This window comes from Marmota marmota, unplaced genomic scaffold (genome assembly GCF_001458135.2).
Source record: "Marmota marmota marmota unplaced genomic scaffold, marMar, whole genome shotgun sequence".
In the NCBI taxonomy this organism is placed as follows: Eukaryota; Metazoa; Chordata; class Mammalia; order Rodentia; family Sciuridae; genus Marmota; species Marmota marmota.
This window is the reverse complement of record NW_026000005.1, coordinates 1,937,983-1,951,876: the sequence shown is the minus strand read 5'-3', so window position 1 is coordinate 1,951,876 and position 13,894 is coordinate 1,937,983. Positions and strand designations below refer to the sequence as shown.

The following is a 13,894-nucleotide window of genomic DNA, read 5'->3' as shown; positions in this document are numbered from 1 at the left end:
TTAAAAAATATTTCTGGGATTTGTTTTCATGTAATATGGGGGAAGGAGAAGAGGTAGGTAAAATGTACACATGTACTGGTATTGGGGCTTATTAGCCCCAACAATATACTCACTGTAAATAATTTAAATGATTTTTGCACATTTTTTGTTGTTGTTCTTAGGGTATGTACCCATAGGTAGATAGAGTCAAATTACTCTAGTTTAAAGTTTTAAGTTCTTTTCTATGGGTTATGCCACCAATTTGTTACAGCTAAGTTACCTGGTTCATTTTGCTTTTGACTTTAAGAATTGCTTCTTAAATTTAATCTTGTTTTGTAATTATTAAAAACATTCTAAAATCCTCTCTAAAAATTAGGCATATTCACAGTAGGTAAAATGTACCCAATCATTGTCAAAACTGGGGCTGACATACATTTTCTTTCTATCTCCATGTACCCTTATATTTTTTATGTCCTTAAAAAAGAACTGTGTCACTTAAATTGATCTCAGACATCATATTATAGAAATAAATATTTCTGTGACATAGTAAAAACGTTCTCACATTAGGGATTTTTTCTATCCCAAAGTATATTCATGATGTGATATAGTTAGCATTTATTAAATATTAAGTATGTGCCAGACGCTTGTTCTAGTCACTTACACATATTATCTTGCTTAAAATTTACCAAAAATCTATGAAGAGATTCCACTGTCTTCACTTTTCATATCATGCTGGGAGACTGAATATCTTGAGCCAAGACACAGCTAGCCAAGGATGGAGCCAGTCTCACAACATAGTTTGAACAGTGTACAGGAGTGCCAGTGTTTGAGTGACAGTGTCTGTCGTTAATGTGTATATGTTTTCTGTTTTCTTGATCAGCATTCTTTGCCCAGATTCAAGTCTTTTGGGGAAGATCATAATTTGCATTTTGGCTAAATCAGAGACTCCAAAACTAGTCAGCCTGCTCCAAGGCAATACTAGCCACTATCTGAATCTTTAATGAGGCAAGCTGTTCCCCTTCCCTACAAGATGTGGAAAGCACACGTTTGGTTTTGACATTCATCTTAATTGTTTCAAGGCGGTTTTCCCTAGGATAGTGTATTCAAATGTAGTGAGGCTGTTAGGCAGGGTAGTTAGGATGGTGCATCCTAATGTGAGACCTTCTCATTATCATGCAGAGGCACAAGAGAGGAGGAAAACCTGTGGCGAGAAAGAAATGACATTTTCAGTACTAGAGATGAAAACAGTCCTTGGATAAAACTCTGATGTTGCCCCAGGGGGATAGCTCCCTCATTTAGGATCCAAGGGAGTTTATAAAATCCTTTAAAAGGCGACTGTTCAAGTCATCTGTGGACTGTCAAAACATTTTACATAAGTCATCTCCAGGTGAGTAAATTAAAAACCTCAAGTCAGTAAAATCTTTTGTACAAAGTGGCCTTCTCCATTTCTTGGAGCAACTATAATTTGTGATAATTGAGGCTTTATTGGTAAAGTAGCAGCCTGGGAGGATGATTAAAATACATTTTTGGGCTTTAAGAGGTTCAATGATTGACTCTGAATACATAAAACTATAGAGATTTGAGAAGCCTTGATTGATACAGGTTTTTTTTTTTTTTTTTTAATCCTCTACCTCATTAAAATAGAGGCAACGTGGATACTTTTCCTGAAATTAATAATAAATATAAAACATAATGAAGCAATTCTTTAAGGAAAGTTTTTTTTAAAAAAAAGTACTAAGGGGACTGGCGATATAGATAGTTCAGTGGTAGAGTACATGACTAGCATGCTCATGGCCCTGAGTTCCCTCCCTAGCACCACAAAAATAAATAGGAAAATAAGTAAGTAAATAAATAAAATTAAGAAAAAATATATAGAGATATACATACACTAAGATGCTCAATTCCTAGTAAGCCAATGATTATTTAGAAATTTGCTACAAGTTTTCCTAAGACTGGCATGATTATATGCCTTTAAACTTGAAATTAGTTGTCCCTGCTCTTTTCTGTGAGTGTATTTCTCTGTACTCCCAGCAAGGATTACCAGGTTAAATCCTCCATAGTTTCTGTCTCATGGCAAAAGGGTAAATAAATTGGCATGGCCTATGGTCAGTTCTTTGGTTAAAATGTAAAAATTGCCTTTATGCCTAAAGATGCTTCTCATTGACTGCATGGATATTTATGAGCTTCCAGATACATGGTCATAGAGATTCAGCTTAACTAAAGGTTGCTCCATGAGTTAAAACCTGTTTAACTTGAACAAGAATTTAATGTTGGGCCACTGATACTTATTACTTGTAAAATGTGTATGTCGTTCAGGATTCTCTGCCAAACCAAGTCACTGGCACCTCTGCTGCTTCATTTCAAAATATTGTGTAATAACAACCCAAATTAGCAAGAATTGTCTAAAACATTCTCTAAATCCTAAAATCAAAAAAAGAAAGAAAGAAAGAAAGAAAGAAAAAGAAATTATAAAAGAATAAATGCTGGGATTTCCTTCTAGATCTTTAAATATAGCAAGTCTTTATGATGCGTTTGCTTCATGCTCTTGAAAGACAGCTATGGCTATGTCTTCATATAATATTTCAAATAGATTTGAAATCTCATTATATAAAAATAGTGGCTAATGCACATATCATAGTGCAGAGGGCACTGACACCCTGGGAATCTCACCACCACAGTCAACCAGGACAATCTCATCTATGCTCACTTCCTTTTTGCCTTCAGGTAATGATGTCACCCCCACATAATGAAAGTGATGGAAACTTTCTGGGTGCGTCCCCTCCCCTACCTCCAGCTTTTCCAGGGTGTACTGCATCTGTGCCTTCCTGTTAAGTCTTTTTCTTTCCTTGAAAGCTTTCTATGTTCCCTTCCCTACATCCTTCTTCTGAGAACTCCCTGCCATAGTTACTCTCTCTTTTTAGCTTCCTAAATTACAGGCTCTTTGTAGTCTATCTTCAAAGTTGTTCAGACCTCTTCTCTCCAGACAACATTTTTCATTTGACCCCAGTGGCCTCATCCAAAGTCAGGATCCTTTGATGTGAAACCTATTTCCTTTTTTTTTTAAAAAAAATTCTCATTCATTTTCTTTTTAAACTCCCTTCCACACATTCTATCCCATTTCATACTTTCATGACTTCAAGTCCTGTCTTTAGGCTGATGATACCTCTGGATATAACTCCACCCTTCACTACTTTCTGTGTTTTAGGACCAATTTCTTATGTTTTGTACCCAATCATTTCCTGCCCAGCTGTGTTCCCATCTCCTCCAAGGTGAGTCCTGAAGTCCCACTGATCATTCTTTTCCTCTTTTATGATTCAAGGTGTAAAATTTTGGATAAATGTATATATGTTGGTTTTCATTTCCCCAGTAAGATTTTATGTTTCTTAAGATCGTGTTGTATACTTTTCTCCTCTAACCTTCCTCCCAACCAGATCTAGAGAAAAAGCAAGAATCAAATGGTTGTTAAATATTAGAAGTCAAAAAATGTAGTCTTTCAGGGAGAAAGCCTTGCTTATCTGGCAGGTAGGTGATAGCACTTCAGTATTGACTTACAAAATTGTAGCTATTTTATTTTCATTCTCAGCAGTAAATGTTCACTGAACCTTTTCATGGTATGTGGCATTTTACTGGGTTATACAATGTGTATAGTTCAGTTTTAGAATATTCAGACATCTCCAGAAATGGAAAATCTGTTTACAAATTTATCCATGGTCTAGTTTCATTAATAGACCAAACAAAAAGAGGCATAATGTTACATAGTTAATGTGTAAACACAAGTGGCTATGGGGGGGGGGTGACTGCTAAGGTGTCAAACAGAGGATGATGTTGAGTTAACAGAGTGGATTCCTAAGAGAGATGGATTTCTGGTAGATTCCTATTTAAGTATATGAAAACAGAAGACTGGCCAAGTAAAAAACAGCTTGAGTTGAGGATCAAAGACAGAAGGTAGTCATTACAGTCAGCATTGAAAGGTGGGATGGAGATAAATCCAGAGGTGTAGGCTTAAACTTGAAAAAAGGCTCAATACCAGATTTTATTCTCCTTTCATCAAACTAAATTATTGTTGCTTCTATAAATGTGCCATTTGCTCACATAATAGCAAGCATTGACACAATGGTTGAACTTCTTGTGCTGAGTTTTCAACTGCAAAGTAAAACCATCACACACCCACAACATTGCTTTCTTTATACATCCTGAATTGTTCTTCTCTTCTCCATCGTTTCTGTTACTGTTACTTTTCACCTGTGGATATCACTGACTTCATCCATAGTTACCTGCTACAGCCAGATTACCTGATACAGGCTAATACAGTCTAGTGTCCCTGGGGTGAGTAGTAGCACTCCTGAGTGGATACATCCCTTTGTTTCCCCATGAAAATCATAGAACACAGAGGGGAACTGTCTAATTGGGCATTAGATATATCTGGATTGAAGGCCGATTTGTCTAATTTCTCAACATGTGAGTTCGCAATTTTCCTTATCATCTCAGAATAGTACTCTTTATGTGTAAAGAAGGGGGCATTAATTCTCACCTTTAATGTTATTGAGAGAAATGATGAGAAAATGTACTCCAGAATCATAGACCAGTTTCTACCAGAATGGGTGCTTTTCAGTGCTTTTCAACTGGTAATTACTAGAACACTTGCTTCAGAATCCCTTAAAATGAAGAGCCTGAGTTTTTCAATTTAAATGTGCAAGGACCTGCCTGAGAATCTCCATTTTATGCAAATTTACCAGGTGTGTATTCAAACTGAGTTTGAAAATTTCTAAGAGATACCCGTATTTGTTTCTGTCTTTCCCCCTCCTTCCTTTCTCTCACTTGTCTTTCTTCTTTCCTTTACCCTCATTTAAGAAGACATTGTGCACAAGGCATAAGAACTTAAGGTGCTGACTGCATTATGTCCTCTGTCAAGTTATTTTCACCTTTCAGTTTCATTTTTCTCTTAGGTAAAAAGAAAATTGCCCACAGCTTCACTCACTGCATGGAATAAATTAAAAGGAAAGGCCCCCTACACACAAACGATAACTCCAACAGAAGTAATTGGAGTTGTTTTAGGGGTCTTTCTTAATTAAAAGATGTAGTAATGTTCAAATGTGATTTATAACAGAATGTAGGGTTATCCCAGCACCAGAATGACCATGCTTGTCTTATCTAAACTTTAAGGGTATACAAAAAATTCAGGCATCAAGATAAATAATATTTTATTTCAGTTTTTCTTGGGGGTTGATACCAAGGATTGCACTCAGGGGCACTTAAACCCTGACCCATATCCTCAGGCCTATTTTGTATTTTGTTTAGAGACATGGCTCACCGAGTTGCTCAGCGCCTCACTTTTGCTGAAGCTAGCATTGAACTTCCTGCCTCAGCCTCCAGAGCCTCTGGGATTACAGGCGTGTGCCACTGCACCCAGCTCAATATTTTTATAAAATATAAAATAGAAATTAATGCAAGAAATTACATAATGAGCAAAATATCAAAGTTTTAACTCAAGATAGGATTGGTATTGCCGTTTTCTCTTTGTCTCAGTTCTAACATGGCTTGCCATGATGCTGTTAATGATTGCATTAAAATATTGCTTACCTCGACTACTGAGGGTTTTGGTGCCCCTTATTTTTCATACCTAGGGCAAGTGCCTCATTTGTCACTCTATAGTCATTTCGATACCTTATCTCCATACTGAATCATTTCAGTGTTTAATTATCTGAAACAAAACAGGCCATTTCCATTTATTTATTTATTTCCAGAATCTTCCCTTAGATTTTTTGATGACATTTGTACTAATACTCTATTTTGTGTCATAGATATTGAAAAATATCTACATTTTGAGAATGTCAGCATGGATGTCAGGGATTCAGAAATGTCTTGGAAAGAAACATGATTTTGCAAATGACTGTGTCACCTAAAGATTGTATTAGGTGGAAAGAGAAGTAACAAGACTGTAAATCTAGTGCAGGGGTTCATTTCCTTTTGTTCTCAATGGGAATTGGAAAGATAGGAGTCAACAAAAAAAAAAGGAAAAATATTCAAGTAGATCAGACTGGCAAGAGAAGCGATCACGGAAGGAGATTTTTGTATAATTAAATGTCAGTTTGCATTTTGAAATATTGCCTGCTGCCTCCCACTCAATCACCAAGTGAGATGAGAGGGAACATTCTCTGTGCAAACCCAGAACTGACAGCAGCACCCACTGGGTTCTTTGGGAAGGTTGAGCTATAGATCAGAAGGACCAGAGCACATTGCTTTCATAAGGCAAAATGTTACTGATAAATGACATGAGCATTGTGATTTCCCCCAATAAGAAAAGCAGATAAACAGCAAACAAAAGAAGTTTGTATAAACCTATGACATGTTAGACCAGGGAGGATCATTTAGAGGTCATCTGTTTCATTTTCCTTCCTTTACAGAAGAGGAATTTGAGGTCTACACAGATGACTGGTTCTTAAGGTCACTCAACTACCAAGTGACTGACAGAGCTGTCACTTACTTCCATTTGATGATGGAAGTGTTTTTTTAGGTTGTGGAGCAGAAGCAGCACAGAAGTGGCCCTGTCTCCTATTCCTTGTAGGTAAATGTCTTAAAAGCCATTAGCTGTGATGGGGTGGCATTGGGAAGCAGGGAGACACTTCTGGATTATCCAAACACATGCATTCCTTAGCATTCCAAGAAATACTTTATTTCTTCCTTCCTCATTCCTTCAGTTACATAATGCAAACTCACTGAATCAGAGCCTTCGGGGAGGGGGCTGATATTTCTATGTCAATCAGTAACAACTTAATGTGAATTAATTCAAGAATAGGATTGAGTGGAGACTCAAGGTAATGCATAAGAGCCCTTAGGAGAGAAAGAACTGAAAAAGCAAAGGAAGAATTCTTCAGAAGCAAATATTGCCTCTTTTCAGTTTTTTCCAGTCCAGATAAGATTGGGAGGTGCTTAGATCTAGGAGGGGTTTCTTTTTCTGCTGAGAACTAGACTAGGTTCCCTCTTAGATGCTACTGGGCCTGTTATCATGGACAGTATTATGCTGTTCATCACCATGGAATGGCTTCAAATTAAAATTGGTTTTGGCCTTTTTTCTTACTTCAGATGTAGAGAATGGAATTAGTCATTCTCCTGCAGTCAGGGTACACTAGAGCTCATGGCTGGTTCATGAGGGCCTTCTTGCTGGTGTTTCCTGATATTCCCATTTCTCCCTCTTCCATCCCCAAATGGGCAAACGTTCTCATGTGTTAGGCACAGTGCTTTTAAAATCATTCCAACATACTATCAACATGTTTAGAGCTTTAGTATCTTTTGCATTCCTCAACTGGGTCACTGAGGTGAAAGAGAAAGAAGAGAGAGCTTCATGGGTGCTTCAGTGCATTTTCAACAGACAGACGTTCATGGGGGTTATTGGATGCTTTGTTTCAAAATTCTCTGCAGTCCTCTCTCCGTTTTTCCTTGTGGTGCAATACCACATGAATTTCACTTGTCAATATGAATGTGGTGTCCCAGGAATTCAAAATAGCAAATACAGTCTAGCCCATGTATCGCCCCATCTTGCCAGTCACCTTCTCCACAATCCTAGGTGGGTAGGATGGTTGGTGCCTGTTGCCTATAAACTGAAAGTATCTCATACACATTTATGTATTTAAAAATTATAAAAGTGCTCTACAGATTGATGCAGTCACCAGTAGATATTAGGATTTATTAGAGTGGCTGAACAAATTGTATGCAAGCTGTTCTTTAAGGTTTTTATTTATTTATTTTTTTGAGTGTAAATTAGAGTGATTTTTTTAACAACTTCTAACTTTGAGATTAAGAACCTATCTAAAAATAATTAGGGAGTGTACTTCATGAACATTTTATAGAATAAATATGGCAATTATACTTGAGCAACAATAAATTTGTTAATCTTATTTTTCAAATTTTGTTCCTACAAGAGACTTAAGTCAAAGTCAGTCATCCCTTTCACAGGGAAAGCAAAAATGTAAAGATTTTAAATGTCATCAAGCGGTGGAGATATTTGGCAAAGAATCATTTTTTTAAGATCAATTTTTAAAGGGCAAAAGGCCATTTAAAGGAAAATCAATATGGAAAGAACAGGTAGTCAGGAATGGCAATAAATTAAAAGTTCAAGCAGAATCAACTTGTCATCAGACTCTTGTCCCACACAGCTCCCTTCTGGGTTCTCTTTACTGCCTTCTTTGTTTCAAATGGATTTCGGCTGGCAGTGGTGGATGACAGTGAGCAGGTCACAGGGGCATCCTCTTCTGTGTGCAATTTGAACAGTTGGTGTTGCCCTGGGACCATTAGGACCCTGATTTTCAACAAGGCATTTTTTTCCTTTGCTCTTCTGACCAGCTTTTGATTTTGATTCTCACAATTAGATGTCTGACAGTCTTAGTTGCTCTGATATTTGAGTTGTTCTGGCCTGTTCCCATCACTGTCTTTTACATACCTGACCTTCTTCTCAGTCATTGGATCATCCTCTGACTGTACTGCCTTTGGGATTAATTTCTCCAACAAAGCTTGTGGGTCATTTCCTGGCGGCCACATCAGACACAATGAAGCTGCCAGCTTTGAATCTTGACCTGCTGTTCTAAATTCTCAAGAGAGTTTTAAAAAATGGCTATTTTCTCCTCATGTTGCTTGAGCATGTTACACTTGCTGTATATTTTGACCCAGGAGAACACCATCCCTTGTCTAAATCTGTCTTTGTTCCCTATTAGTGGAAGTAGCTTGCAATAGGGTAACTACAAGGGGAAGATAAGAACTTGCCAAAGGACCAGACAAAATTTCTCACAGAAGGTACTGGTTTCAGACCCACTGATGCCTCCATGTTAACTATTGTGTGTGTGTGTGTTTTCACTTAAAGCACTGCATTTTCAATTCTTCCAGGTCAAGTTTATAACAGAGGAAGAAAATGAAAATCATATTCTGTTAAAAGTTACACTTTCTAACCTGAAAAAGCATATAGGAAAACTTACATTCCTTTCTCTGTATTTGAACATCCAGAGATGTTCTGATGTCAAAACTTTGCTGCACAATTAATGCAACTTCTGTGACTTTTGAAAGAACACATGTGATAAATGATACCTAAGATTTGTTTCAGTGAATTAATTATGGAGCCATTCCTTTATCTGACAGTTGCTCAGGGTTTCATAGCAATTCGTCTTCTGGCTTTTAGAACAGTAAAATAGACAAACCTCTACTATCCAGATTTTGTGGGTGAAGCAAAGGGAGAAATTTGCTGGAAAAGCCAGATGGATGTTATTTACTGAATGTGTGTTCAGCAACTCTGGAATCGGAGCTCTGGGAGAGAAGCTGGGTAGTGCAGCCCTCCTGCCTCTGACAAGAATACATGGGAATGGTCACTCAGGCTCAGCCCAGTCTCTTTCAGCAGTTTGGAGAGGAGGACAGTGTATAACAACAGTCTTTAGGAAGGAATATTTTACTGCTGTCTAACAAGAATCTTTTTTGTTGTCTTACCCCCTCCTGATTATCTCACCGTGTACCCACCCAGTAGTTACAACAATTGATACAGTTGTCCCATAAATCCTTAGCACCCTTAAGGGACATTGTGTTGGGTTTTAGGCTTCTACACTTCCATGTCTTTTCGGCTATGTATCATGTTTAAAATTATAATGCCAATTACAAAATCATATTTAATAATTAAGAATTTATACAATATGGGAAGAGAAGGGTTTTACTTTTTTTAAGAGAAAGGTCAGAAATGAAAAGGTGGATAGATTTGAATATATTAAACATAAAATGTACAGGTTGGGGATGTGGCTCCGTGGTAGAGTGTTTGCCTAGAATGCATGAGTGAGGCCCTAAGTTCAATCCTCAGAACCACAAACACACAAAAGAAAGAAATTAAAAAGTAAAATGTGCATCCAAAAATCATTATGAACAAAACGAAAAGGTGAACTAACTTAGGGAATGTCTGTAATGTATGAGAGACAGAACTAGTGTGTTTAATACACAAAAAATATTCCTTAAAATCAGTCAGGGAGACAAGTTTCAATTGGAAAAAGAAGGGAAAAAAAAGCAAAGGTCATGTATACAAAATTCACTTGATACATGGTCAATATGCATATGAAAAACTGCCCAATTATGTTGGCAAAAAAGTACATTTAAAAACATGCTGTGCTTGTCAGATTGACTGAGTTCTTTAAACAGCTTCCCCAGTATTGCCAGAGTGGGAAATAAACATTCGCATACACTGCTGATAGAAGTATAAATCTGTACAGCTTATCTAGAGGTCAAATTGGCAATATGTATTAAAAGTGAACCTATGAATTTTACTTTCAAAATTTATCTTAAGGGAATAACCGTAGACATGCATAAAGATACATATACAAGAAAATCTTTCCCAGTAATATTTGAAATGGTCAGAAAGTGAGAAAAATGAAACAAAACAAAAACAAAACCTGTTATACCACCATCTCCAGGTTTTAGAAGAATGAGGTGGTTTTAGGTGGTCCTTGATTCTTTTCCAACTAAAAGGTGTTAGTGACAATGACTACCAGTACCTTAAAAGTTACCTAACATTCCCTGGTCTTGCCCATGTCTTCTTTTCCTGGGGTCCCTGTATCCCAGGAGTGAGACCCCAATGTGGCTAAATTATTTCTGTAAAGTTAGTATGTGCCATGTTTAGGATGAATATTGACTTAGCTGTTTGGGGCTGGGGTGTGGCTCAGTGGTAGAGCACTTGCCTAGACTGCATAGGCCCTTGGTTTAATTCCCAGCCCTGCAAAAATAAAAATAAAAATAAATGAATAGACTTAGCTGTTGACTTGCTGGCATGGTACCAGCACTTTCTTGGGAAAACGTTCATGGTTGCCTGTCTGCTCTGGCAATGTCAGTGGCAGGATAAAGGCTGCAACGTCTGCCCTTGGTCAGGTCTTCACACTCAGTGATGTTTTAAAGCTTTCTCTGCTGTGCTCTGCTGCTGTCTCAGCTGCACTGCTTTGTCAGGGAGGACAGAGGGCAGGTGGAATCCAGATGGCTTCATTAGAAAGAAGACCATGTAGCTCAGCCAATCAGCATTTCTGTTTCCTACAGCTGGAGGTGTACCATATATACATTTTAGGTAAATATTAAAAGCTGTGTTAAGATCAATATTTGGACAAGAATAAAGTCTAATTCTACCATCAAAATAACTCTTGGTATATGGAAATAGAAAATTTTATCATGAATTTCTGTTATTTAGCTATCCCCTTGGGATAATAATTTTAAGGTGGCAAAGCTGGTCTTTTGCTTTTGATTCATTCTTAAAAGATGAGAAGAATTCCCAAATAGAATTTTTTTTTCTAGAAAGGTTCATGCCATAATGAAATTAAACAAATAAAGATTAAATATAGTGCTGAAAGGTTATTTATTTAATATTGTGAAAGCTTGCATATCACACAGTTCTCCAAAGATTGTAATTATGGTATAAATATTTAACTGTTTCTAAATATTTGTAACTTGAGGTGAGTATTTATTAAATTTAGTTTCAATCGATTTCTCTGTTTAATTGATTAAATTTTTTTTAGTATTTGCTTCTTACATAAAATTAATAGTTTTCATAATTAACATTAATCATTATATTATTTTATACTTGTAATAAGAAACACATTTTTCCTTTTGCTAATCTTAATGTATTGAGCATACAAGGATTTAATCAATCCTAGTTTTAGCTGAAATGCACATATATAATTGAAATTTACATTATGGTATTACTAGTGAGATAGACTGCATGTTCTCATTAGTGACAATGTTATATTATTTGCACACAATGGGAACTCAGAGGACTTCAAAGATCAAAGGTGCCAGTGAAGACATTAGTCAAGGTAGACATTCAACTGTTGGGCCTTCTGAAGGCCAAGGCCAAATTAACTAGCTGCTTTTCACTAAAACTGAACTACAGCTGAATTAATTATAGCAGTTATTTTATCAAAGATTTATACAACAACTTCTAAATGCTACACACCTGGATGGCTTTGGATCTATAATAGAGAGAATAACAATTTTGTTTTCTTTAAATCTAGGTAACTCAAACGTCTTAGCCTATTTATCCACCATATTACCTAATTCAAAATAGTTCAAATCTCCACCCTGCTTGATGCAAAAATTCCAGTATTTTATCAGCTTGCCCACTGTATGCATTTTTTTGAATCCCTGAGATATCCCAAGACAGCTGTTGTGTGACCTCTTTACCAGCTTCCTAGTCCTGGATCACCACCTTTCTCTTTTGTTGATCACTAGCATCCTTTAGCCCATTCATGCTACTCTCCCATATATGGTCTTCACCCCAGATGCCATTCCAGAATCTTGCATACTGACCCACAGTAATAGGAAGATCAACTGTGATGCTTGCATGATTTTGACAATATCTTGGAAAAGTTTTCAAGGGGCACAAAGGTGTGCAAGTGGGGAAATCCACAATTGTTACTAAATACAGAGTGCACACCCTCCATATATCTCAGTTTCAGGCCGGCACCATGTTTCAGGGGTTTGTTTATCTCCCCACTTCAAGAATGCCTGGAATGAGACTCTCATATCTGGATCATAGGCCTCCTGTTCTCCTAGACCCAGAGATAGTCTGAGGCCTACTCTTCTGAGAGTCTATTTCCTCCCCTCATCAGTCTTCTTTCCTATACCCAGCCATAGAAGTGTGATCTTTCCTTGTATTCCTAATGATAATTCAGGAAAAAAGAGTACTTTCCCAAAGTTGAGTTTATTCAACCCAGAATGACGCCAAATATAAGTCACTATATAATATAGTCCAGGGTGAGCTTTAGCAGTTCCAGGCCATTCTATCTAAGGTAAGATGGTCTGCATCCTCCCTTTGCCTTCCAGTGTCTACCAATATTCTGCAGGAACTACTAGGACAAGGAAAGATTTGTCTCCCAGGATCTAACAAAAATTTTCAGGGGCAATACAGTTTAAATTTACTTACAGAAAAGAAATATTTTAGGAAAGAAAAGATAATTTGCAGAGCTGTAACTGTGCCATAGTGAGGATTTTTTTTTTTTTCATGTAATTATGGAGGGAGATTAACATCCTTGGAACTGTGTTCACCCCAGGTTCTTCATGCAGAATAGAGTCCTTGTTTTTTCTTCTGAAAATAGAAAGATCCTTTAAGATGTTTTCCCCCAAACAGAGGAGATGTGTGCCCCCAAAGCTGAGTCTTCATCAAGGAAAATGAACTACTAGAAGCATTAGAATGTCAATTTTGTCTTAGCCAGTAGTGTCAAGATCTCTTGTTATTCAAACTAGGCCAGAGTACTCCTAAATTAAATCCAGTACAATAAAGCTAAAATGCTCTATAAGTATGCCCATAGTTCCCTGGGGACTATTATGCAAGGAGTACTCCATAGTTACACTTCCCTGAAATAATGCAGAATAATGCAAAAAGAGTGCTTCTTCTGCTTTATTATAAGCTCTTCATCTTTTAAGTTCTTTACTTTGTATGTTCTTTTAGCCACCATAGGGCAAGGATAGTGCACTATTTTATGTTTTCTTTATAAATGACTGTCTGGCTAAATTGAATCAAATATAGCCTCTTGCATCTGGATCCTATTGTGATATAAATATGGAAACGTGGCAAAATTAACACGCTTTACTAATCTCTTGATTTTATTCAAAACTCTGTTTTAGGGAAGGGAGTTGTTTGTGGCCCATACCTAGCAACTCAACTTTTTAATGTCCACTGAAGTTGAAGTTTAGGAGTCCCTCACTACGAGGTATGAGCGACACAGTAAGGTGGGCAAGAATCAACACCAATGTCCCCAATGTTCTCCACTTCACTGTTTCCATCTTCATGAATTTTTGTCCACACCTTCCCAGAACACCCTGTGCTCTATTCTCTGTGAAGGTTAATCACACAAAAGAGCCGATGCCATGTGGACATTGGTACAGGTGTGCCCTTGTTAGTGTGCGACCTACC

At 37.2% G+C, this 13,894-nt stretch overlaps 1 protein-coding gene across 3 annotated transcripts in view; it reads left to right on the top strand.

Annotated features, from left to right (window-relative positions):
- Positions 1-866: 866 nt before the first annotated feature.
- Positions 867-13,894, top strand: part of Znf385b (zinc finger protein 385B) — a 295,618-nt gene continuing 282,590 nt past the window's right edge. For 2 of the 3 annotated variants that reach the window (XM_048808104.1, XM_048808102.1), the window contains exon 1: positions 1,343-1,366. The gene's annotated coding sequence lies outside the window, so the exon portion shown is untranslated. Of the gene's footprint in view, positions 1,367-13,894 lie in introns of all 3 variants that reach the window. The other variant, XM_048808103.1, reaches the window with a different exon arrangement.